Below are 24817 nucleotides of genomic sequence, written 5' to 3'. Positions count from 1 at the left end.
AAAGACAACACCAAAAACAGATGTTTTACGACCGTAATGTCTTCTAAACTGAATTGTGTTGCCATAAGTGTGACAAAAGTCTCATTTAGAAGGACTGATAACAAAATCCTGTGAGCAAATTTTTAGATTGCTGAATGTTTTTTGTCTTCTATTCACTGCAGCTGCAGAAGATGTTTCAATGTGAGGTGAGCCTCATAAATAAACATGAGTGATACTTCTAAACACCAATAAATAAGACGACACAACGGCTTCACACAGTAACCAGCCAGTCCCACATACATCTAAAAGTAGGCAGCTTTTGAGTTTCTTTTCTAAAGCTGTCACTTTGTTTTCCCCAGCACCAAGAACAACATCATAAATGCCTTTGAGGAGAGACAGAGTGTGGACAGTTATCCCCACTCGTACGGTCTAATGAATGAAGACAACAAAGACATGTGAGAGAAGATGAATAGTTGGAGGGACATCAGGGAGGCAGCCTGATGGAGCCCAGAGGACGCTGTGACTGCTGTAAACACTGGAGCTTTCAGACATGGCTGGACACCAACATGTATGACCTACTTTGTCTGAAGCATACTGAACTCCTTAAAAGGAAGATTCTGGGGTTTTTCTTTTTTTTTTAACCTCTTGTATTTTGGTGTTAAATACCGCTAATTGGTCTTTCATCGTGCGCGAACATTATGACCTGCAATACTCAGTTGTAACATCATAAGGGGCCGATAAATGAGGCAAAGACAATCTGCATGCATTTGCAACTGGCAGGCTAATGTCTCATGACATTATGGACAGAAACTAAACTAAAATCTCGCTACAGGAAAAGTCTCACGCCGAAATTGTTGCAGGAACTCAGCAGTTGTTGAGAGGGAAGCAGTTGCCAATAGAAAAGAAGTTGTTAATGAGTTGACTGGGATGATGACTGCCAGTCAAACTGAGAGAAATCGGGCAGCAAATCGCCCTGTCAAAAAGAAAAAAAACGTGGACATTACTAAAGTTTATACTCCTCTGGCTGTTGCCATGCTCACCTCCTCCTCTATGTATTATTTCTTTGAGCTCTGCTTCTTTACACTCCAGCTCAAAGGAAAATAAATGACCATCAAATTCAAATGTCCTACAAGATGAAATAGTAATAACTCAGCTTAATATGCAAACCTGACATGTTGAAATAAATGACAGCCGTTTCTCTGTATCTGAGGCTATGACTGCCAGGGTAAATTATCAGGGGACCTATTTGTGAAAAAAAAAACCCAAAAAAAACAGATAAGATCCACACTAAAAACACAAGTCAAAAAATAATCTGGACTAAAAAGAAAATTACATTTAACCGTGTGCATGCACATCTTCAGGAAAAGTTCCCTTTATAAATCAAAGTCTACCTGAAAATGTGCCCATGAGCATCAGCCTAATATCTTGCCCTCTCCACCCACATTTAACATAAATGGTGAAAGCAAACCACTTCATGCATGTTGATGCATACAAATGAGTCTGCTGATCGGTGAATCATGGCAACTCTCAAGAGGAAATCCATGAAATGGAATTTGTCTGAAAGAATATGAGGCGCTCTCACAGGCGAGCAAATCTTTGAGGTCCCTGAACACAAATTCTTAACTCATTCTTGCATTCGCATCTTGCTCTTGAATCGCTGCTGCATCCACCATGCAGCATTACTCACGAGTGTTACCAGTGTGTTGTTATGTTAACAGCATTGAAACTGATTGAATCAACTGATGAATCAAGACTGATTGCTTTGCAGCTTGCTAAAAAGCTTGTGAAAATCAGTGGAATTCCCCACCTGGAGATTTCATTTCAAAATGGGAGATTGATAGCTGAACATGTTTCATATCAATTAAGGCAAGACTGGAGACGATTGTGAACCTTAAAAACTGTCTTCTGACTTCTTTTTAAATACATTGGCCTTTGTTATGCACATACCCGGACCTGAATCCGACCCTGACGCATCCGGGCACTGACGTAGTTTACCACCTCCCCATGTGCAATTTCCATGCAGGTAAGCACATTCTCCAAGTCGGTGCACTCTTTCATGCCCGTTTCGTGCACTGGCATTGGTTATAATAGAAGCCTCCAGCTTTTTCTAACATGGGGTATGTTGTGCTCAAATAACACAGGTCCGACCTGGCCATAATGGTGTATCTCTGTACAGATCCTTGTTGTTGTAAGAAACTAATAATCAAAGCCTTTGTGATGAAAATACAAGTAATCTTACTTTGCCAAGCATGACTGACTTTTGTTATTACACTAGAGCTGTTTAGCAGTTGCCAGTCATGGCACTCTCCTAATGCTCTTATCTGTCTGTACATCACCTCGCCATCATATAAAATGCATCAGACTCTGGAGCAGGATTGACTACTTAGCTTTCCCTCAGTGTACTTGGACTCAGTACATAATCATACACACGGACGACTGCCCAGGAGGTTCAAAGGCTGTATTATAAACTCCCAATATCTTATATCAGAGAAGGCGTGCCAAGTTCAAATTCTACTATTACCTTTTCTGTCAGAGGTGCAGAATGTTGTTGCTTCATTTCAATCAAAATCTCCAATGGGATCTTTATTCATAGGATTATAGAATTATTAATACAGTCCTTTGTAGGGTACTCCGGATCTTTGATAAATGTACAATAATCTTATTTAATGCTGCTTTGATACATAGGTGCTTGAGACAGAACCAGCGTCTGAGCCCTGTGGGGAAACAAAGGCATCAAAGCAACTAAAACACCCATGTGCATGCACAATCACGCAGTGGCAGAGATGTGGTCACACACAAACACAGTCACGAATGAGGAAACACACAAGCGCGCGCGCGCAAACGCACACACGTGCACACGCACACACGCGCGCGCATCCACAGGAGGGTGCAGGAGCAGAAGGGTGTGAACAAGTGCGTGCACAAACATTACACTTGCCAGCAGTCACACATACACACATACAAATGCAGACAGTCGCGGTTCAGTGTTTGGGTAACCATGGCAACGGCAAAGCCCAAAGGTTTGTTACTGAAACCTAGTTAATTAGAGAGAGAGGGAGAGTAATGTCGATACTCGAGGGAAAGTCTTTCACCATCTGTTAAAACCCACATGTAGCCTCTATCCGGTCGTGTGTGGACGGAGGGTAACTGCATGTTGGCGCGCGTGTCGGCCACTGTTGTTGTACGGGCAAACGCAAACACGCGCAACTCACTTCTCCCATGGCACACAATGCACAAAGGCCAACAGTTTCTTCTTCTTATTTGTATTAGATGACTAATTGGAATAGCTAATGCTGAGCCGCTAAATAAAGCGTGCCTGCATCTGCTGCCGACACACACCAATTATCGAGTGGGGAAGAGATCAGGGTGATAAGTTATACAACTACATACAGAGAGCAGGGAGAGGAGGAGGGAGGGGAGGTTGACACGGCGGAGGAGGAGGAGGAGGAGAGCGCGAGGTGTCGGGGGACGGAGAAAGGGCTCGGGGAGGGGGAAAGAAAGAGAAGAGGGAGGGTGGGGTGTTGGAGGGTGAGTGAGTGTGAGAGGCAGAGACGAAGGGAAAGAGACTTGAGGGTGGAGAAGAGAGAGACGCAGGACTAAATTTGCAGGAACATAAAACAACAGGATGGAGAGTACTACTTTTTTCTTGGGGGGTAAGTAATGAAACTAAGGGGGAGAAAGTGGAGACGGACACATTGGGAGCAAGGGAGGGGGGATGGAGGGGAGGGGGTAGATTGATGGATCAGAGAAGGACAGGAACTGAATGCTTAAAACCTGGACAGATAGAGGAGGACGAGGTGGAAGAAGTTGGCTGTGAGAGACAGTGAGAGTACAGTGGAAATGAGCTCTCAGCTGCAGTTTAACTCTAAAAACTGGTGTTTATTCACCTGTGGGTGTGTGTCTGTGGGAGGGGGGGGTGAGAGGGTGTGGATGTGTGTGCGTGTGTCTCTTTGTGGCATTATATTTGAAGTCATAAGTAATGATGATCAAAAGAGGATAAAATCAACTTTTCATTAAGCTGTGTTAAACCAGTCCTTTGTCTTGGCTTTCTCTGTGGTTCCATCTTATTTTTCCTTTCTCTCTGCTCTCGGTGCCTTCTCCCTCTTATTCCCCAGGCCCCAGCGCAACCTGTTTGTGTATTCCTCCTCCTCCCGCTTCCCTCTCCACCCCCCTGCCCACTCGTCCTAACCACCATTACACCTCTTTCAGTCATTCAACTTCTAGCCATCACTTGTTTGATCCACTTGAGAATGCCAATCAATTTGCCAGCATCCTGATGTCGAAAAGGACAAAGCCGCTGATACAGTGAAGGATAAATGATGATATAGTTTGAGACCTTTATCTGAAATGAAAAATGACTATAAATCCCAGAGGAAGGCACATCAACCAACCTTTCAAAACTAAAGAAATTGATAAGATAAAACTCTGTTGTAATAATCCGTATAATTCCTGTAACTAAAGCACTGGCTGCAAGGCTAAAATGAGAGCACGATTAAGAAATGATTCTTGTTGTAGTTCTTCCTCTACCACTTGTGTTTACACTGTTTTATTGTCTTTTTTCTTAGCCCTTTGGCAAGTGTGGCTCCAGAATCATACTTAACGTGAACGTGCTCTCCAGCTTCAGGTAGTCTAATTCACACAGACATGTGTGCATGTGTGTGTCTATAAACACAGTTGATGTTGAGGTGGGTCTACAAGGGACTAGTAAAGAGCTTAACATTCTAATTATCTATACATTCTTACCAAGCATTCACACCTGCAGTGACAATATGACAAATAGCTGGCAACTCATTTCAAATCAATGCCAAGGGGAGGAGCACCAAGAGAAAAGATGTCAAACAAGTTGGGAGAAGGTTGACCAGAATTCAAATGTATGCAAATGAGGAGTGGTGCAGTAGAAAATTGTCCAATAGCAGGATAAAAGTATTACCTACAGTTTTCTGCCCTGTGACTTGTTTTTGCAACAGCTGTTGATGGTTGGCATATTTTCTCAACCATTCCACAGTGCAGATCAAAATAACTGCAATAGATGCAGCCCATATAGAGAGATAATTGGTCAAAAACTGTCAACAACCACCAAGTCAAATCCGTCATCCATAACATCACCAATCAGTAATTAATGAGAGAAACAGTGAAGACAAAATGTTGCGAGACGGAGCACAATTAAATCCCGTCATGCGAAGGTAAAGCAATTCATCGCCCTCCGCTGATGGTGGGCGGTGGTGAACATTGTTGACATTTTCATCTGCTAGCAACAAAAAAAAAAAAAGCCTGCAAAAATAAGCTGTGTGATGGGATGTCCTACCATCTGAGAGGAGAACCCTAAACTACATTTTCATGAACTTTTGAACCAGATCCTTTATGTAGCCAAAAGCCAGTACCAATAAGTAGATGTCAGGAGATTGAAGGGAAAACTATGAGCTACAGTCAGCGATCCTGACCAACAGTAAATCTGCAACAAGCATTTTGTCAGTGTTAAGTCAACAGCACCAATGTTAGGCCTTTTTGTTTCTGTGAGTTAGGTTTAAACAGTTTCACAGTGTGCTTTTTGTGCTGTAAATAAACACAGATAACTGGAGGAACCTTCGAGCACAGAGCTAACATTAGCTTTGGGATTAGCTAACCTGTTCTGGTAGCGTCATCCAAACCTTTTTAGCCAGTTTTAAGCCAGAAACAGGTGTTTCTTTGTCGCATATTGTGACTGTTTTTCCCTGCAGTGGGAATCGCTTTCTAAGTATTACATCATGAGATATATTCATCATGATCTCATTATTGTACATGATATTGACCTATTTGTTCAGTATGCAAATAATGCTGAAATTATTCCAGAATCAATCATTTTAAGAGAAATTGTTGCATTTTTTGCCAGCTTTATTTTCATACAAGTAATTCAACCTAAGACCTGGACTTTGCTGATGATGGTGATTTTGATTGACATTTGTCATTATAATTGAATTACTACAAATGGTTAAAAAGTTTTTTCAGATCTTGACATTAGGTATAACTTTTAGGGAATCTTCCCCAAATGTCCCAATAATAGTTCAAAGTCGTACTCAAGATGGATAAGACAAACTGTCAATGCAATCAAGCTGATACGTAGTGCCCTTAAATGAGACTGATCTTGTTGACCTTCTTTCTACTCAAAAATGACAGATACAAAAAAAGGAAATAACTCCACTGTAAGCAAATCGTCATGGATCATGGATCCTTCAGCCAGTACTGGCTTACAGTGAACATCACAGTGTAAAACTCAGGAAAATCAGCAGGTTTCTTCTAAATCTCCGACAACACAACAAGACAACAAAGGTGATTCCTGGCATGATGAGCAGGTATCTTCTTCTAAGGAAACCATTGAGCCTGCTGTTGCTATCACTAGCACAAATACTTCTGAATCCGATCAATCAATTTCACCAGCGGGCAAATATGTCACAGAAAGCCTTGTACAGTACAGTGTGCACAATGAACCTTTGCCATTTGTGGTCAAATTAGCAATCAGAGCTGAACATCTAGTTGGAGTCTGTTCAACTGCAATTATCTGTTCAAAAAGTCTAAGTAGTTACATTCTGGATAAACTTTGTGCACTCCAGCATTTGGTAACATGATTATTATGCAGGAAACTGATTAGAATGGGAAAACAGGATCAGCTCAAGAGCTCTCATCAACATTGTACGAGGTCAATATATCAGTGACTTCGCACTGTGTATCAAGAAGTTTTTCAGTTTTTTTCTCTTTTTTTTCCTTATGTGTGATTTCCAAGGACTTTTAAGGGACAACACAGCTAATGCTTTAACCTACTTTTACTTAAGACAGTAATTGCCTGCACAGGGCTATTAAATTTATACCATGAGGAATAACTAAACCATAAATTACAGTAATTTACTGCAGAAGCACTAATAATACCTGCAGGAAAATCACTGCAATTCTTTATTAAGACTGCCATAAAACAAAAAAACTAAAAAAATTCAAAGCGATTGTAATATGATCCCTCCATTTAACAAGTGTTTCCGACAAAAGATGCTAACATTTATGCAGCATGCTAAGCAGCTCACGACAGTCTATGCACTTGAGATCACATGTCACTACAGAGATGAATCAACACCTTGTTGATGTAATGCCTAACAAAAACTGACAACGAAAACCAGGAATTGCATTATACTGCTCTACACCTCAGGCATTCCTGTCAGTACCTAACATTATGATGCAAAATGGGTCATACAGCGCACCATAACTAAAGGGTGGAATAAGAATAATAAATCAGCCAGTATTGCTTCACCAAGTATAAAGGATGAAAATGTCAGTAGATACATATGAAACTGAGTAAAACAGGAAAGCTTGTTCATGAAGAAAAAACAATACTGGTGTCGATTCATTTTTTAACACTCCTCAAACTGATGCCAGTACAAAAGACTCAAACACTAAGTTGGGGCCAGACCTGACTTCAAACTGTCAACAGCAACACTGTCTCATTTTGAATATGACCAGGAGCCTGACTATGGTAGTCTTTAAAAGTAATCAGACTAAATCCTGGGAGGCTATCTCTGGAAGAGCGCCAGAGGGTGCTGGTGGTGCAGCAGCACCCACACCCAGTGCCCCAAGGGGCCATAGGGGCCCTCTTGCCCTGTGTGCAGAGGAGCTGCACTTGTGTTAGTCTGTAGAGCATAAAGGTGCCCCGGTGTTTGCATCCAGGCTCGGCATGACAAAAATCTGTCAGCAAAAGCTACTTTTAATGTTGCTGTGTATGCAGCATTCAAAGGGCTGAGCTGTGGTGACTCTTTAGGAGAGAACAGCCCAAAGGTAATAAATGCTAATTAATTGTGAGGTGTACCTCTAAGGCGAATGAAAATCATTGGTTGCATAGTGTGAATTAAAACACATCAATATCAATTTACCCAGGCTTGACTCACAGTTATTACACATCAAGGAACCTTGTCCTTGACCTCCAAGTCTAATAACGACAATACAATGCCACTGAGTGCGTCTTTGTGTTATCTTGGGTTCAATGTTTAAATTAAAACTAAGTCTATGAGAACCAAATCACTTTCAGCATAATGTGAGAAACCTTTCTACAGTCTATGTTCAAGGTCTGAAATTCATTAATTTTCTATCTTAAGGGAGCCAAAACTGGCAGCGTGTAGGCGGCCCCATAGTTCCATCATCTTAAGTCTGTGCTGCTTTGTTGTGGGTATATATGCGCGCCAGTGTGAGTGCGCATCTGTCACTCAAAAGCGTGGTGAGTTGTCGGTAATTGCTGGACCGTGGCGACCTGCTGAACCTCCAGTAACAGAGCTCAGAAAGCCGCTGTAAAAAGTACCCCCCACCAAACACACACACTCATACACACGCAGGGACAGAAAACAGTGCGCGCAGCCTCGGCGCCAGGGAAGAGGAGGAGGATAGGACGTGCGCTGGAGGCGACACCTGTCAAGCCGCCACTAAACACAGTTGGTTTATTAAAAAAGACTGAGGCGCTCTGAAGACTTCGGGGGATAAACCGAGGTGGAAATAGAGATTAGTCGCACCTACAGCCGATGTTTTTCGCTCAGAGAGAGACCCGGAGCCCTCTGAAGAGAGAGGAAAGAGGAGCATGGGGCATTAACGTCATGTCAAGCCGTTTTGGAGTTGAAAGTATAAGTTGACGTCGTTTATAGATGTAAGCTGAGCGGAGCGCGCTGAGAGCACGAACCGGGAGCAAATAAACGTTGATGGAGAACAAACGTTACTTCGTTCATTGTTAGCCTCTATCTCTCATTCAATCACACGCGCGCGCGCGCTTTATCTACATGCGTTACCCACAGCAGAGCCTAGAGAGAGAGACAACACGGTGGGAGTAAACTAGTGCATATCGCGGAGCTTCTGTGCGTACAGACCGTCCCTCCGCGGCGCCTTCGCCCCGCTGCAAATGCTGCTGACCGGACTTAGCGGACCGCAGAAAAAAAATCTGCTAACTTCAGAGGATGATATGACAAGGATGCCCAGAGGGACGCGAGCAGGAGAGAGGCAGAAAGGAGATAACCAAGGTATGATCGGGTTCGTGCTGATGACTGTGCATCTGTGGGGGAAAGAGTAGACGATTCATTCAGGTTATGCTTTGAAACAGTCATGTTTTTACTCTCTTATACAGCTCGTGATAGTAGAAATTTAATGATTTTCCCTTCACTCGAAAATGCATGGGATTGTTTCTATATGCTATGGGTTCATGTGTGCAGTTACCTGCTAGACCTGCTTTTTACGCAGCAAAACGGAGCAAACAAGTCAGAGATTTAAGCAGCAAAGCTTCAGAGAGTTGCAGGCTGAGCGAGATTAAAGTGAGAGATTATACTTTGTAAAGATAAAGAATTCCCTTTTGCACGATTTCTCTCATCTATCTTCCTGCTCCCTCCCTGCATCCTTTATGTGAGCAGAGCTGTGTGTTTTTCATGAGTGTACAACTGCGTGTGGTGTCCCCCCCTCCTCCTCCCCCCTCCCCCTTTTTAAGGCATGCATCAGAAAAAAGATCTCTTAACAGGCAAGCCCTTCTTACATGACAATGCCTGCACCTCTTCCCTTACCCCACACTTGTGCACTCACATCTGTGGTTTGATGCTCCATGATGTAAAGGACAGGAACACGCACAAAATGTTGGATCATGACTCTCATCAGTGTAGAAATTATAAATATACATAAATGTATATATGTGCACGCACATACGTGTACAGTAAATACATGTGCAGGATTACAGTAGCAGACATTGAGAATGGAGATTAGAATGATATTCTCAGGGCCACAGCAGTACAGAACATGGGATTAAAGAAGCAAGGCTGAGATGGATGGGTGGATGATGGATGAAGGAAAGGGAAGGGAATAAGAGGCCAAAGGAGGGGTAAAAGAGAAAGACACAGAGACAGAGCACACAGAACATGAGATTAAAGTGTAATGTCCTAGAGAGAAACAGAGAGAAAGAAAATCCAGGGCAAGTCACGCAGTTAGGGAGATCTGCCATGGCAGAATGTGGCAAGAATAAAGACGAGGAGAAGGCAGCAGACACTCTTTCTCCATGGCCTCCCTTTTGATCTCCTCTTATTCACCCATTCGAAAGCAAGAGGGGAGAGCTGCTTATATAACTCTCCATTTGAAACCACATTAAACTGAGAAGGGTTTGGGGGAGAAAAAACACAATAGGCATGTTAGAAATTGTGAAATTGCAAAACACAATTAAAAAAAAAAAAAAAATCTAATCTAGGAACAAGAGCCCCCGCTTTCATCTTCTAAATCCCCGGGCTTGGCTGAGCTGGTGTTAAGTTTTTAACAGCACGTGTTAAAGGATATGTTAATGCTGATGTGTTCAGCACAGCATGTGTCTGCTGTTAACGCTTTTGTGGGTCCTAATTGAACTCAAAGAATTACTCCTGACAGATTAATCTAGTCTTTTAAGCAGCTTTTAGTCTTGTACTGTTGACTTAGTTGTGCAATCAGGTTGCTGATGCCAATATCAGGCAGTAAAATACAGTATTAAAATATGATCCAAGAGCCTGTGTTAAAAACAACGAATAAGGTATTAGATACTCCTCAACAGGCTGTCCACAGAGAAAACTGCATTTTAGAGTGTCCATGCTGACTTTATGCACTGAATCTGCACGGAGAATGAAAAGTGAACTGGCTGGATGCAGCTGATGCGATTGATTAACAAATCACTTGCTCACATAGGAGCAATGCAACAAATTGTAAACAAACAAAATTAACACAGTAGATAGACACATTAAAATACAGATGTGTTTTACAAAACTGGCAGACAAATAAATAAAACCACCTGCCTAATGCCGTGAAGACCCTCTTGTGCTGCCAAAACAGGTTTAACTTGTGGGGGCATGGAGACAGGAACTAACCTGCAGCAGGATGTTGGCGATGGATCCTTCGGCTCCTAGAGGTTGCAGAATGGGGCCTCTGTTTTGAGGCCAGGCAACACATTCAGTAAAATTAGATTACAATCAAAAATCAAAAATTTAAATTAATTATTGGGTCAGCCCGACAAAAACTGGACTTTTAAAACATGTATACAAATCTGAGTGATATCGTACTCGATCAAAATTTTCTAATTGGGAATAGCATCCCCAATAATGTGGTTGGAAGTCAAATATATCCTGCGTTGGTATTCAATGGGACTCAAACTGGCCTAGTGCGTGCTCCACCGATACATTGTGGGATTTGACCTGGATGTACAAAAGAAGAAGAAGCCCGTAACATCAAAGAATAGCCAAAAGGGACGGTATGCAAATCATTTGAAAAAAAAAGGAACGTGTGCAGCATGAATGGTGCTTACAGACCAGACTGTTTCATACATCACTTAATTTTGTTGCTTAACCAGGATCAGTTTGTGTCTCATTCTTTTCTGAGGCTTTAAAGTGGATGAGGATGAGAATGTGTTGATGGGAAAGTTGAGAATATATGTCAAGATTATGCGTTTATTTACTTGTGAGTGTGTGTGTTTTTTGTTTTAATCTCTTGGACAGCTTGTTCAGGGACACAAAAGGAAATTTCCCTGTTAACTGATAAAGTATCATCACACTGTGTCATATCGTATCATAAAGCTGCTCAGTTCACTATTCCTGGTATCAATTTATTGCCAGATAAATTGTTTGTCAATTGTTTTTGACTGCGAGGTAATAATTCAAATACAAAAAGCCCAATACTCGTTGAAAGGGGGCAACGTCGCCACATATCATTGCAGAAACGGACACACTTTAATCAATAAATCGATTCCCCTCTCTTGCTTGTAAATTGGGACAAGGACAGTAGTCGAGTTAAATAGCCTAAACAAACTATAACCGTGGCTCTGCTTAACTGTGCGTAGAAACGTGCTGATTGTCGAGTTTCCCTGAGCAGTTTTTGTGAAGGGGCCAGGCGCACTGTCCTGTTGGGGCAAGCTGCTGCTGCTTGATTTATCTGCAATGATGTTTAGGTTGGTAGTGCTCCATGAGTGCCAGGGCCCATAGGTTCCCAGTCCAACTTTGCACTGTCCATCGATGTTACTCACTTCACCTGGTTTTAATGTTGTGGCTCTTTTTTTTTTTTCTATCACACATCTAATTTCCCTCCAGCTCCGTTTCAGCCTACACAAAGAGAAATATCCGGCTCTAGACCTACAATTACACTTACATATCCACCACTAACTTGGTGTTCATGCTGTGCTGCTGCGCAGTTAGTCTCAGAGCGCTGTCAAAGTACGAAAAAGGCTGAACTGTCTCAGATTGCCGAAGGGAACCACTTGTGTGACAATCATCCGCTGGTTTGACTCCACTCATATTTCAAGGAGTCATTTCTTAAAACAATAATTTGGGCTTCTTGTTGTATGACTGAAAACTCTACTTCTTCCTTCCTCGCTCCAGAAAAGCAGTCAATTTATTCCATAGTGTTAAATGTAAATCCCAGTGGCATGACTTTAGAGGCTGCAACCCCCCCCCCCACACACACACACTTTTTTATCAGCACTGAGGGCATTTTCCCTGGTGGCAGTTTGTTCAGTTTACCAGTGAGTGATTGCATGTTCATGTTCAAGGCACTGGGTCAGTTCCCTGTGGCAACGCTGTGCCTCATGCAAGTAATACATCTACTGTCCTCAGGCTGTTTTACCCTCTTATCTGAGTCACCAACCTGATTGATTTCCGACTCTATCACTTATCACTTACAAAATCTGACCTTCATCATCTCCATGACCTTAAACTGTATCTTAAGCCTGTTAAAAGCAGGGATTATACAGCAGTTTTAAAGACTGCCCTTAGCTATGTTTTTGTGACCAAAATGTGCAAAAATTTAATAATATTGAGCAGTAAGAACCCAGAGCCAGACAGTAAATAAGCATTAATACTTGTTGACTTTGACATGCTATTAAGACTTACTCTTGATTCAATTTTGGTATTTGGATCAATCAAACAAATGGATGAGATCTATACTGCTCTTGACTGACTCGTGGTCGTTTCAGGTCCGTTTAAGCTTCCTGCATCATGTGCGGTTGCTAATGGTACACCGGTCAAGCAGATGAACCTTTGCTTTACATATAGGCGAATCAGAGTAGTGACTGGACATTAAGGAGAAACACAGTACACAGAGCTCGGTAGCTATTGCAGTTTGTGGCTCTGGGGCACATAAATGTGTTTTCTCTTCTCCAACAAGTGGAGCAATCTAAGAGAAAAGGGGTAGGTCGGTGGGAGTGCCTGCTATATTTGGGTTCTCGCATATACCTGCGCATTAGTGTTTCCAGGCACCCTACCCTATTGAAGCTTGTGTGTGGGAAATACTGCACTTGCAGTCTGATTCAGAGTTTAAGCCACCCTCGAAAAAATGGTTTCATAACTGTGATCTGAACAGCTTTAAAGAGACTCACTGAGAGAGCACCCTTGACAGTTTACTGAGGATTAGGGCACTTTTTCTCATCCTTTACACAAGGATGAAAACACAAATCTCGTTTCGATATAAACAGTCAAACCGAATGATTCCATCTATAATCAGTCTGAATTCACTCTTTACATGAACTAATCTTAACTTTTCAAATTCTCAGTTTCATGCAAGCCAGATCCAACGCACCTGTCGTTGTGTTATTTGCACTGTTCGACGCTACAAGAAGAAATGCATCGCAGATACAACTGGTAGAAAAATCCCATTGTATACTGTGGGTCAACGGGCTTGAGTTCACAGTGATGCGCAATGAATATATAATAGATTTGTCTTCTATCCTGTATTTTTCAACAGTGTACTAAATCCAGCAGAAAAACAAAAGAGAGAAACAGCGTGATGAGAAAAAAACAACAAGCAGGCGCATGAAAAAAAAGCTCATTTACACCTGATATTAACACATGTGATCCGAGTTAATGATCCATTTTATAGGGCTTTGTATTTACACTTGGTAGGGGTGTCAGAGTGCATATGCACGTTGCCACGTGATCCAAACAATTGCAGTCACACACGACTGTTTTTGTCAGTGCTCACGATCCGGGAACAAGGGAGGGGAAAGTTTTTGCCGGTGCACCCGTTTATCCCTCCGTGTCTATCAGCTTAAACAAATCTGTAAGGTCAGCCTTAACTCACATTAAACTTAAGCACAAAGTCTACAGCTGGTTTTATCCACAGACAAATCCATCTAGAAATAAAAAAAGCAGCCGCGATGACAAGAAAATGAAAATGTCACCGTTTTAAGGCTGAAATTAGGGATGGGTTTTAATGGTCAACTTCATTCTGAAAAAAGCGTTTTTATGAACATTTTTCATTGAATTTATTTTATACTTATTTTATACTTTCTCTGTCAGCTTTGGAGCATCGTTAACTGTTTAAGTGACACTTCTTCAATAATTTTCCTCAGCTGCAAAGACGTTATACAGAAAAGTAAGAAGTTTGTGCTCATTATATTCATTCTGTTTGGACAGAGACTGGATCTCAGTATATGAGTTAATCAGCCTTAGCTGGTCAACTTTTCAACAAACACAGGAAGAAATGCTTTGAATGTTGTACCAACCAGCAGCTACTGTCAGTAGTTGATTAATGAAATACTTTGTGACAGAATAGGACCTACATGAACAGACAGTCCTCTTTATCAGTCATTTAGTTTTCTGTTCAACTACTTTCTGCTTGTAAATGGACCGTTTTGTTAAGAAAGAGCCAAAGCCATAAGTTTCAGCGCACTAATTAAAAGTCAACAATTAAATCAAAGTCTTTGTTGCCATCGAAAAGCTGAACAATCTATTTCCTGTGGGTATGGTCCATAATCTGAATGAAATGTTCTGAAAATTTCAAATCGGCAGCCACGATTAGGGCTGGTTGAACTCTAAAGGCTTAGGAAAAAAAGTTTCCATGCTTCCTTTAGTATCTCCTTTGGCCTAGGATTCATTAGGCTATTATATTCAAGTAATGAAAGGAGATAATTCTGTCCTATGTTTCCTTGGGGCTGATATATTCAGAGTGATGCTCAATTCTTTTCATACACAGGTACTCACTGGAAAGACAAGAAGGTGAGTGTTAGCAACGAGTAACAAGTATCCATTCACTGATTTGTTCCTTTACTATATATTCTTATTTAAAATATGGCAGTGTTGTCCACATTTATGTAGCCTGAACAAAAATGTATGGTGAGAAACATATAATGTGCTTTTTGCAGTCCATCTTTGGACCAGCTGCAAATCCATGTCGCAGGCTTGTCTAAGAGTAGTTGGATTAGTTTAGCACTGCGGTTATCTTTTCCTTAAATCCCCATGTTTCTCCCTCCATCTTCCATCTGACCTCGTGGCATCTTCCACCAGGGTCAGGGAAAAGTGTGTGGGTAAAGACATCAAAGGTGTTTGTCCTGACCTTTCGACCAAACCCTTTGTCTTTTCCAAAGCACTTCCCCTTGACCCAGAAAACATTTTGAGGTCAAAGGAGGACGGAGAGAGGATTTATTCAATTTAAGCAAGACAGGTGCAACGTGACAACAGATACCTCAATCGGCATTCTTAACTTTTAACCGTTCAGACTTACAACACATCACATGGCCACAGTTTTTCCAACATCACTTTTCTTTCTGGAAAGACGCACATCTGTGTCGTTGTTAATCTGCTCATTCTGATTCGACGATCAGCCTATGGTGTGTCTTTGAATGTTGCCGCAATAAAGGATTGTGGGAGATCATTATATCCACTCCATCCAAAAGGATGGCTCAGTGCATTGAAGCAAAAGGTGAAAAGAGAGGAAGCACTGCAGCACCTTTTGTTTCATTCAGAGAATTCAAGCACCTCTTATCATCATGGCTGTGATGATGTCAATCTACTTAATTAGGAATGCTCTAATCCTCATAACATTAATAATAATAATAATATTAACATTAAAAAGAAAAAATAGACTACTTGACTGCCACCCTGATGACTAGTAGTGGGCTGTTCAGACGCTGTCGTCCAATCAAACCACACCCACACACTCCTGCTGGAGATGTGTTTTTGTTTACTTTAATTGGTGCCTAATCAGTCACAACCGTGTACTACCATGCTTTTCCTTATCCAGACAGGATATCCAGATATAGTTCACGTTATATTTGGAGTAACGCAGCTTATTAAGACCCCAGGACGGCCCTCAAAATAAGACACATTAATATGTAGGCTTCAGGGGAAGATGGTTTTTTTCCTTATCTGAATGGAGCGAACACTCTTTACCACATAATATAAGAAGATGTGAAAACAAATTCATTTAAAGATGTAAAAAACGGATTCTGTATAGATTCAGTTTCTGTATTATTCAATTCTCCTTGTTATCTGCTGTCGGAGGCAAAAATGACACGGAGGAAGGCTGTGCTTTTACATAATTGAGGTCATGGCATGTTTTTTGGCAGAGAATGTCCCAAAAAAAATAAAAGACATCAAAGATACAATACCCGGAAAACCTGAAATAAATACAGCCCACAGTAGATGCCAGATAAGTACATTAGATAAGATGCATTACTGAAGGTTTGAACAATTCAAGATGCTTTTGGACACACAAACACGATTGTACAAAAGAATTGCATTACGCCGTGTTATGGTGCATTAGGGATGTGTGTTGTGCATTTGTTGGGACTGTGTGCCGGGCAGGTTAGAGGGTGAAGAGGTGACACAGAGGTGAAGTTCAGAGCTGAGCTTTTGTTTGAGCATCAGACCAGAGTGCCTGAACCAATCCCTCACCTGGCTGTAAGCCTGCCACAGATGCAGGTCCAGACATACTACCACGTTTGATTAAGCGTTAGTATGAGCTAATTAACTGAAATTAAAAAAATTAGATATTCAAATCGCACATATGCATAAAAAAAAAAGGGTCCGCAGGCAAGAACACATGAACAGCGGGAGTCTTGTCTTTTGTGTTGAGTTGTTTTGCAATTAATAACCTTTGACACGTGAAAAGAAAGGCCTTGTTTTTTTCTAAAATTGCAGGCAATTTGCCTGACACAATTATGCATATTTTATATGAGCAAGATTATGTTAAGCCTCAGTTTAGAATCTCACTATATTCAGTCAACTGTTACATAAAGAAGAACAGCTCCAACCCATAATTTGTTTTGGCTTTAAATCTGTCTACAGTAGTTAACATATTATCACAGCGGCTGGCAGTAATTGTCTACAGACTGAGTGCTCTACATATTAGCCAAATAACTGTCTCACCTTTAGGGAGAATCCGCTGTTTTTGCAGCTCTAAATGCCTCCACTAACACTAACGAAAAGCACAAATGAACTGTTGCTACAGAGCTTTTTTTTTTTTTAATGAATGTTGATAAAAAAATAATTGCAAGACAGCATGGGTGATAGCTGATATTTCTGACAAACTGAGTATTTTAATGTGTTTTTTAATGAGTCAAAAACAGTTGCAGAAAGAATGTGTTTTTTGAGAAAAAGATGGTGGGGTGGTGGTAAGCACCGTCGCCTCACAGCAAGAGGTTTCTGTGGAGTTTGCATGTTCTCCCCATGTATACGTGGGTTCTCCCCGGGTACTCCGGCTTCCTCCCACCGTGCAAAAACATGCATGTTAGGTTGATTGGTGACTCTAAATTGTACCTAGGAGTGAGTGTGAGCGTGTGTGGTTGTCTTGTTTGTCACTGTGGGGCCCTGTGATGGACTGGCGACCTGTTCAGGGTGTACCCCGCCTCTCGGCCAATGACAGCTGGGATAGGCTCCAGCCTACGTAGGGATGGAGACAATAATGAGAGTGGTGAAAGATGTGAGGAGTTCACGCGAGGCAACGATGGGTTTCTTTTTGATCCGTCTTTGATCAAAGGCTCCGAAAGCTGATGCAGAAGGTCAGGGTACGAGAGAACTAATGAATAGTAAAAAAAAATTGTAAAGATACATCATCTCATTTCTTAATAACTTTTCTTTTTAGACTCCTTTCATTTCTCCGAATGTATTTGTTTTGTAAAAACTTAAAACACAAAAGAAACAGAAAATATTTTGCCTCAACAGCAACAATAAGATTTCTAAATCAGAGTGTAAAGTGTTATTTAATGTGCAAAATTAGAACAGAATACCAGATAAACTGGAAGAATGAAAGAAAAAAAATGAGAGCCTCATTTTAGCACAAAATGTAGAACATTTGCGATAGCATTAGCGTGCCAAAAGCACCAGATTGTCCATATATCTCATCTCTCACCAGTTGCACCACAGTTTTGGTCTGTTGCAGCAGTCTAGATGCATTGCCTGCAGTATCAATGACTGTAGCCATGACATGTGAAGCATGTAATTTATTTGGAACTTGTGTTGTTTTTTTGTTTTTTTTTTAATAATTCTTTAATTTTGGGACGGGCACCAACTGTTTACCATTGCTGGCAGCATTTTCCTGACACAGTTCATTGCTTAATGACAAACAGTGGGGGTTCAAATGTAATGTGCTAGTCTGCCGAATGCAAATATGTAAGATAACTCTTATTTTCCAACCTTTAAATGCTCGTCACTAAATGCTGCAAGGCTATATATTCAGCATTTTGTAAGGTAAGGTTTCTTTTTGCACCGTTAATTCTTGTTCTGATAGCTTTACAGCTAATAAACCAGAATGGAAAGAAAAAGGAGTGTGATGCAGAACAGCAATTTCAGAAACCCGCACCAAATTTAAGCTAAATACCAAAGTGATTAGATGTAATGACTAAACGGCTGGACTGAAATCACTACATCTGGAACAAAACAAGCAGCTAAGTGGAAGCAAATGCCAAATTAAGCACAAAGGCAACAAAAGTGACAAACAATGCCACACGATCTGAGGTGACTCGAGAAAGAGCTTAACATGCACACAAGGCAATTACTGACCTGCGTTCAGACAATGGTACGCCCTCTGCTAAGCATGACAAGATGGTGCATGACTGTGAGGGGCGAATATATGTTTGACCTGATTTATTGAATTCCGATAGAGCTCTCAGGTATGCAAGGGTTGGGCTTGTCTCTGAGCTTGAATAAGCTTTGATAATTACTCTATAGCTTTTGTGGAGTGTGCCCATTGTCTCTTTATGATGAGGAACAAAGGTAAACAAAACGACAGACCTCTTTGCTCAGCAACAGCACACTTCACGGTGAAGTTTTCGTATAAAAGGTTTAGCTTCAGTGGAATCTTTTTTTTCTCTTTCTCTCTAAGATGATGAAACTGTGAGCGACGGGAAATAACAGAGACGGATTTAAAGTGTTGGTGGATAAAAAGTAGAAATCTTGATCGCTGGATTTGAGGTTTAACCTTCCACCAGGAGGCCGCACATATTTCACATCTTACTGGATTTAAAGTGACTCGTTTCGTCTGTCATCACACGCACACAGGACTGCAAGGATTCTCTTCCGAAAGCAAAAGTGCCAAGTTCAACCTGGCAATAGTAATAGTGACTTATCTAAAAGTGCCTTCTGGTGGACTACTGTGTGCGCGTGTGTGTGTAAAGGTGTCCGACCTGTAAATTATCCTTCTGTAGGTGCAGCACTTCCTGTGCGTACCCCGCTCTGAGTCAGAGACGGAGAGAAAAAGGTGGAGAGAAGGCCGTAAAAGCCTTCAGTCATATTTAATGGGATTATTTATCCACACGCTGTCATGAGGCGATGTGCATGCATGCTGGGCTGCCAGTAGAAATGTGTTAAGCAGTGAGAAGGGGTATATTATAGTATCTCCTCGCACTTTATATTGCAGGCAGATGGGTGTGTGTTTTTTTTTGTTTTTTTTTGTTACTTGGCAGCTAAATTTGATGTATTCCTCCTGTACTGACAGAAAACAGAGCAAGGCCGATATAACAGGCAGGAGCTAGGTCGCGTCGTCTACTGCCAATGTGACAGAGCTTCAACTGTTACCCACAGCTACCAAATATGTTTTTCTTAATATTATTGCTTTAATGCACATGGCAGGGCAGAGCAGGTTTTTTTCCTCACAGCTTCAGGGGTGTCAGTCTGTAAAACCTGCCTCACTCTGCCTTAAAGAGCTGCCAGCCCTCCTGAAAGCTCCCATCTGAGACTTTTCACTGGCTTCAGCTTCCCAGGGTTGAAACACAGATACAGAACACTTCCTGTCCAGTCAAGACTAACATGCTGAGAGGACAGATAAGGGGAATTATTTTCTATGCGAGTTTTTGTTTTGCCATTGAAATGTTTTCATTGAAAGATTCTTTCCGTTTGGTAGCAGCAGCTGCAGTCACAAATTGAAAACACTCATCATTAACCCTGCATATTTATGTCACCATTATCTGAGGTGAAGTGAACGGGTGAAGTAGCTGGACTCCTGTTTATGGCCCCTTTGATGTACAGTCAGCACCCAAAGCTGTAGCCCCCAGAGAGCCCCCGGAGAGATAATATGTTTTATTTGCCGCTTATGCATAAAAATCTGTGTACTGTCTCAGTAGCCCACAGTGTGAGGTCTGCCTGTGTTAATTATTAGCCGCTGTGTTTAAAATGAAGCCGCCAGCATTTTCATTACTCCACCATATTAATGCAGAACACCCTAACTTTAAGTGTTATGTGTGTGGTTCTCAGGGCATCTACCTCTTCTACCCTTGTTACCCAACTCTTTTGTCCTCCTTTTGCACCTCCTCTCTTTGATTCTTTGGCCCACCCCGACCCTACTTCCTCCTCCGCCGCCTCCTCTTTCTGCTTTCTTTCTCTCCAGCCACACTTTCTCTCAAAGTCTCGTTTACTCCCTCCTCTGCTGTTCATTCCCTCTTTGGAAACTGGCTTCCTCCAGGGCAAAAACTCTATAGCTCACTTTGTCTCCCTGTCTGCCTCCATCGATGCTCCCCTCCTTCCAATCTTTCTTCTTTAGCCTCTTTCTTTCACTCCTTTTTCATTTTCTCTCTGCCCCTCTGACAATAGGTTTCTGGACCTATCTATTGAAATTTCCCATTTGCGCTGCTTGCCTCTCAGTGGTTCATCACTGCTGGAGGTTTGTCCTGCCTTTACCGTTCAGACGAGACGGAAGAAAGAAAGCACAGCAAGAAACACTCTCACCAGACACATACAGTGAGTGCAGGTAGCGGGGAAGGATCTAATGTTAGAAGTTTGTCTTAGACTGTCATGCTGTGGCTTCAGACACTGTAATAACAAATGTTGGGTTATATACGGTGATAATGACATCATCACATACAAAATGTAGAACTTTGTTCTGCCATTGTTGAGTTAAAACTATTAACTGTTGATTTACTAGTAATTCAATGCTCACAAAGAAATGGGATTAAATGTAACAAGAAATATGGGTGCTCACAAGAGCCTTAAATGTAAAGATAAGTTGAGGATGGACTTAAATAATAAATAATTGCGTGTGAGACAATGGCCATCCCACGTTGAATCTTAACTAACTTATATATTTCACAAGCATCTTATGTAAAGGCCGTCAGCAGCAGTTTATACAAGGCTCTGTGTCACCTGCATGTTGGGCAGTTTATTGTGACGGTTCAGATTTGATTAACAGCACACATACAGAGTTTCTGATTCAGTCTATGACACAATGTCTGGGCCATTGGTTGCTTTTTCACCCATTTTCAGTTAGGTCCTTGTAACTGACTATTTTCAGAGGGATATTCTTTTTTTTCTTGTTTGTTAAGCCACTTAACACTGAACTATGAATCATTAAAGCATGTAAAGACATCCAACTCAAGGGATGAACCAGTGCTGTGTCTACACATACTTTTAAGTTGTATTTTCAGGCACATTGTTATCGGCACACAGTCTGTTCCCATTTATTTAGTTACAACTACAAAAAAAATCCTTCGACTCTTTCTCCCAACAAGAAGAAAGAGATGTTTTGTTGTTGAGTCGAACGACAAAACATCCGAACACAAGCTGAGTGGTGTGTATTCAGTCTAGTTCAGTGAAGAGTGTACAGACCTTTATACAAAATAAATTAAATAACCACTTCACAAGCTCATGGAACACCACAGAACAGTCTGCTTCCTCAGGTCCTCAGGTTAAGACTCAGCGTCCTTGAGTCTCCACCCCAGCCAGTTTCACAAACAATCCCACCGGATCTTGTGACCAACATGCTGGTAAACAACTCATAGACGACAATGACCCGATCGACCCACTGAATGGGCGGGTGGGTCAGTGACTCGTATGTGACCTCAGCGTCTCAGATACAGCTTATCAGGCTAAAACCCCCACCAGCTGGTTGGAACCGGTGAAATGTTGCAGATGGGAGGTGAAATGTTTGCAAGAACAACCAAGAAGTCCAGTTACCCTTTTTTCCTGAAGACTACTTTAAAAAAAAAAGTAATATTACCTAAAAGGGTTCAGGCTGTGTTGTAGATTTAACATGGTCATACCAATTATTTATTCTCAAGCTGTTAGAATTACACAAACTCAGTTTTTAGCTTATATACTGTGTTTCCATTCATGTTTGCATGTCTCAATAAAGTGTTGCTCGAGGCTTTTGCACAGTACGACACCGATAACCAAACCAGTTCATGCAAAAAGTACAAAATACTTCAATGAAATAAATAAATGTGTAAATACTGGTTCTCTCTAACTTAACAACTATCTTCAGAAACTTTTCACTTTTATGTGTTTTTTTTGCCTACAACTATCCAGTTTCTTTTCTCAATATTACTTTTTAACTTTTGACTTTTACATTTATTATTCTGTTTATTTGACTTTTCTCTGTTTCAGTTTAGGCTCAGACAGCACTACTTTTGCTCGGCTTGTCGACACGCTGCGGTCTCATTTCACTGCCGCTGCACAATACACGAGACAAAATAGATCTGAATCACGAATCTTGATTTATTGTAATCAAGAAGTAAAAAAAATACAAAAACGGGAATCCACAGTAGTTACGTTGGTGTCCGAAGGCAAAGGGGAAAAGAATAGTGATGAAAATGTCAAATTTTGCTCTGAAAGACAACAATGAAAAAAAGAAATCACTAAATATAATAACTAAAAAACTGAGAAGAGCTTAAATATTTCAGTTTAAGAAAGTATCAGGTCGTGATTTCTTTCTTTTCATAGAATGCACATGTATGAGTCATGTCCTCAAAGAAAAGTGTAACACCAACGCAGAGTTAATTCACCCTGTCATCAGCTGATATGAAAAAGAATCCTAAAAGAACAAAAAGAAAGGTATTACTCACACTAAAGGGGGGGGGGGGGGGCAACTTCCTCATAGAAGGAAGCACAAAGAGTCATGAGGGTTGTGAGAAAAACTGAAGATCTAAAAGGGAAAAAGAAGAAAAGAATACAGAGCGTGAATGCTCTGAGAGAGGATGGATGTCAGTAAAATTAAAAACCTTTTAAAACAATCTGCAGATGCTACTTCCAGCATCCTGAAGAAGTCAGCCTCTCCATAAGCAAATTCAGAGATAATTGACCTCAACACTTCTGAGTGAGAGGTAGTAGATGAAGGGAAGAGGGGAGAAACAGAAGAAGAGACTGCCATAGGAAGCGAGTGGGAGGTAGTGTTGTCACAGTGTATAATAGTGTTGCCATTATTGTCTCCGGGTGGAAGAACATGGAGCTTGTGTGATTATGTGTCAGTGCGAAAGAGGGAAAAATCCAGTTCACAGGTCAAAGGAGCAAGAAAAAGCCCGCGAGTGTGAAGGAGAGATGGTGATGGTGATTATGTCGATGTTTGCTTCTTGGAGAGTAGAGGCAGAGAAGCGGAGAAAAGATCTGGAGATATTTGCCAAGATGTTTATTTCTGTTACAAAGAACCTCATTTTAAGGGGGAAACAGCTGGTGGTGCACAAACCACTGCTCACCAAGAAACTAATAACTGACTTATATATAAATTAGTCAGTTATTAGTTTTTATTAGTTTATTAGTTTATATTTATCAGGACTAACACATCTTTATATATATATATATATATAGCTTGAATGGAAAAAAAAGGACTGACATGGGACTGTGGATTACATTTTGCAACCACAGTAAAGTCAAAGTTTTGTTGCATAATGGATCAGACGCGCTATAGAAGTTAAGGCACTTCACTAAACACTACATTCCCTGTCACTGTTTTTTTTTTTTTTTTATCCTTCTGTAGATGGTATTTTCTGCCTTAAATCTGGATGATGCCCTAAGCAGCTCCAGTTAAGCAGATGTGAGACCACATTTCATACAGTCAGATTATCAGGGTTACGGACCGTGCTCTGCAGACAGTCGATAGCAGACTGCCAATATCACCAAAGCTGGGAGCGAGGGGAATATCATGTACAGTTAGTGCTTTAAAGGACTGATCATTTTCAGTCACAAAGAAAAAATATGACTAATGATTTTTCATTTACATTTCCAGCCAAGCAAAACACCCTATTTGCCCCTTTCAGCTATTACAAATTCCTAGCTTAGCGAAGACCTGAGTCTGTGTGTTGGATGACATGCTCATTAATCCAAGCAGAAAGAAAAAGAAAATTCTTGGTCCATAACGTGAATTTTCTTCAGACTAATTCTGCTAAATGGTGTGTATATCAGTAGAGGAGCAAAAGGTGCACAATTTTGCATTTTATTTGTAGCTTCTTTAAAAGTTCTCTTAAAATATACAACACTTGGGGAGGTCTTGGGAGAATATGACTGACACACGGTGGTTATTGGATCTTTCTACTTGGAAAATGTTAATAAACAGAAAAATATAGAAAGGCACCAGCCTCAACCATGCGCCCCGTTTGTTTGTTGCAGTGAACTGAAAAAGAGTCCAAGTAAATGAGAAGCAAAACGCCTGATGTGTGCATCACAGCTAACTGTCAAAGTGTTGCTGGATCAAGAAAAACACACTGTAGTGAGCCTTTTGCTCCCTTCAGATCTTTGCTGATTATCCCTGCTTTGTCGCTTCCCTCATCTCTTTCCCTCTCCGCCCCTCCCTCTCAGGCTAAATGGAAGCTGTGTGTTGCTGAGTTAGAAAGCTAGTCACATCCCTCTCACTCTTCTTTTTAGCCACTCTAAAAGTCTCA

The 24817-nt window shown here is 41.2% G+C and overlaps 2 protein-coding genes across 5 annotated transcripts in view; one reads left to right on the top strand and one right to left on the bottom strand.

Moving 5' to 3' along the window:
• The window catches only part of macrod1 (mono-ADP ribosylhydrolase 1), a 121872-nt gene that overhangs the window by 58532 nt on the left and 38523 nt on the right, over positions 1 to 24817 (bottom strand). The window lies entirely within an intron of this gene.
• flrt1b (fibronectin leucine rich transmembrane protein 1b) overlaps positions 3552 to 24817 on the top strand; it is a 36931-nt gene continuing 15665 nt past the window's right edge. Inside the window, exon 1 of one of the 2 annotated variants that reach the window (XM_072395573.1) lies at positions 3552 to 3632. The gene's annotated coding sequence lies outside the window, so the exon portion shown is untranslated. Of the gene's footprint in view, positions 3633 to 8354; positions 8997 to 24817 lie in introns of those variants that run through there. The other variant, XM_072395572.1, reaches the window with a different exon arrangement.

The sequence above is a fragment of the Leuresthes tenuis genome, unplaced genomic scaffold (genome assembly GCF_036924035.1).
Source record: "Leuresthes tenuis unplaced genomic scaffold, fLeuTen1.0.hap1 SCAF_11, whole genome shotgun sequence".
In the NCBI taxonomy this organism is placed as follows: Eukaryota; Metazoa; Chordata; class Actinopteri; order Atheriniformes; family Atherinopsidae; genus Leuresthes; species Leuresthes tenuis.
Note: the sequence above shows the minus strand (reverse complement) of the source record. Positions and strands in the feature narration are given on the sequence as shown.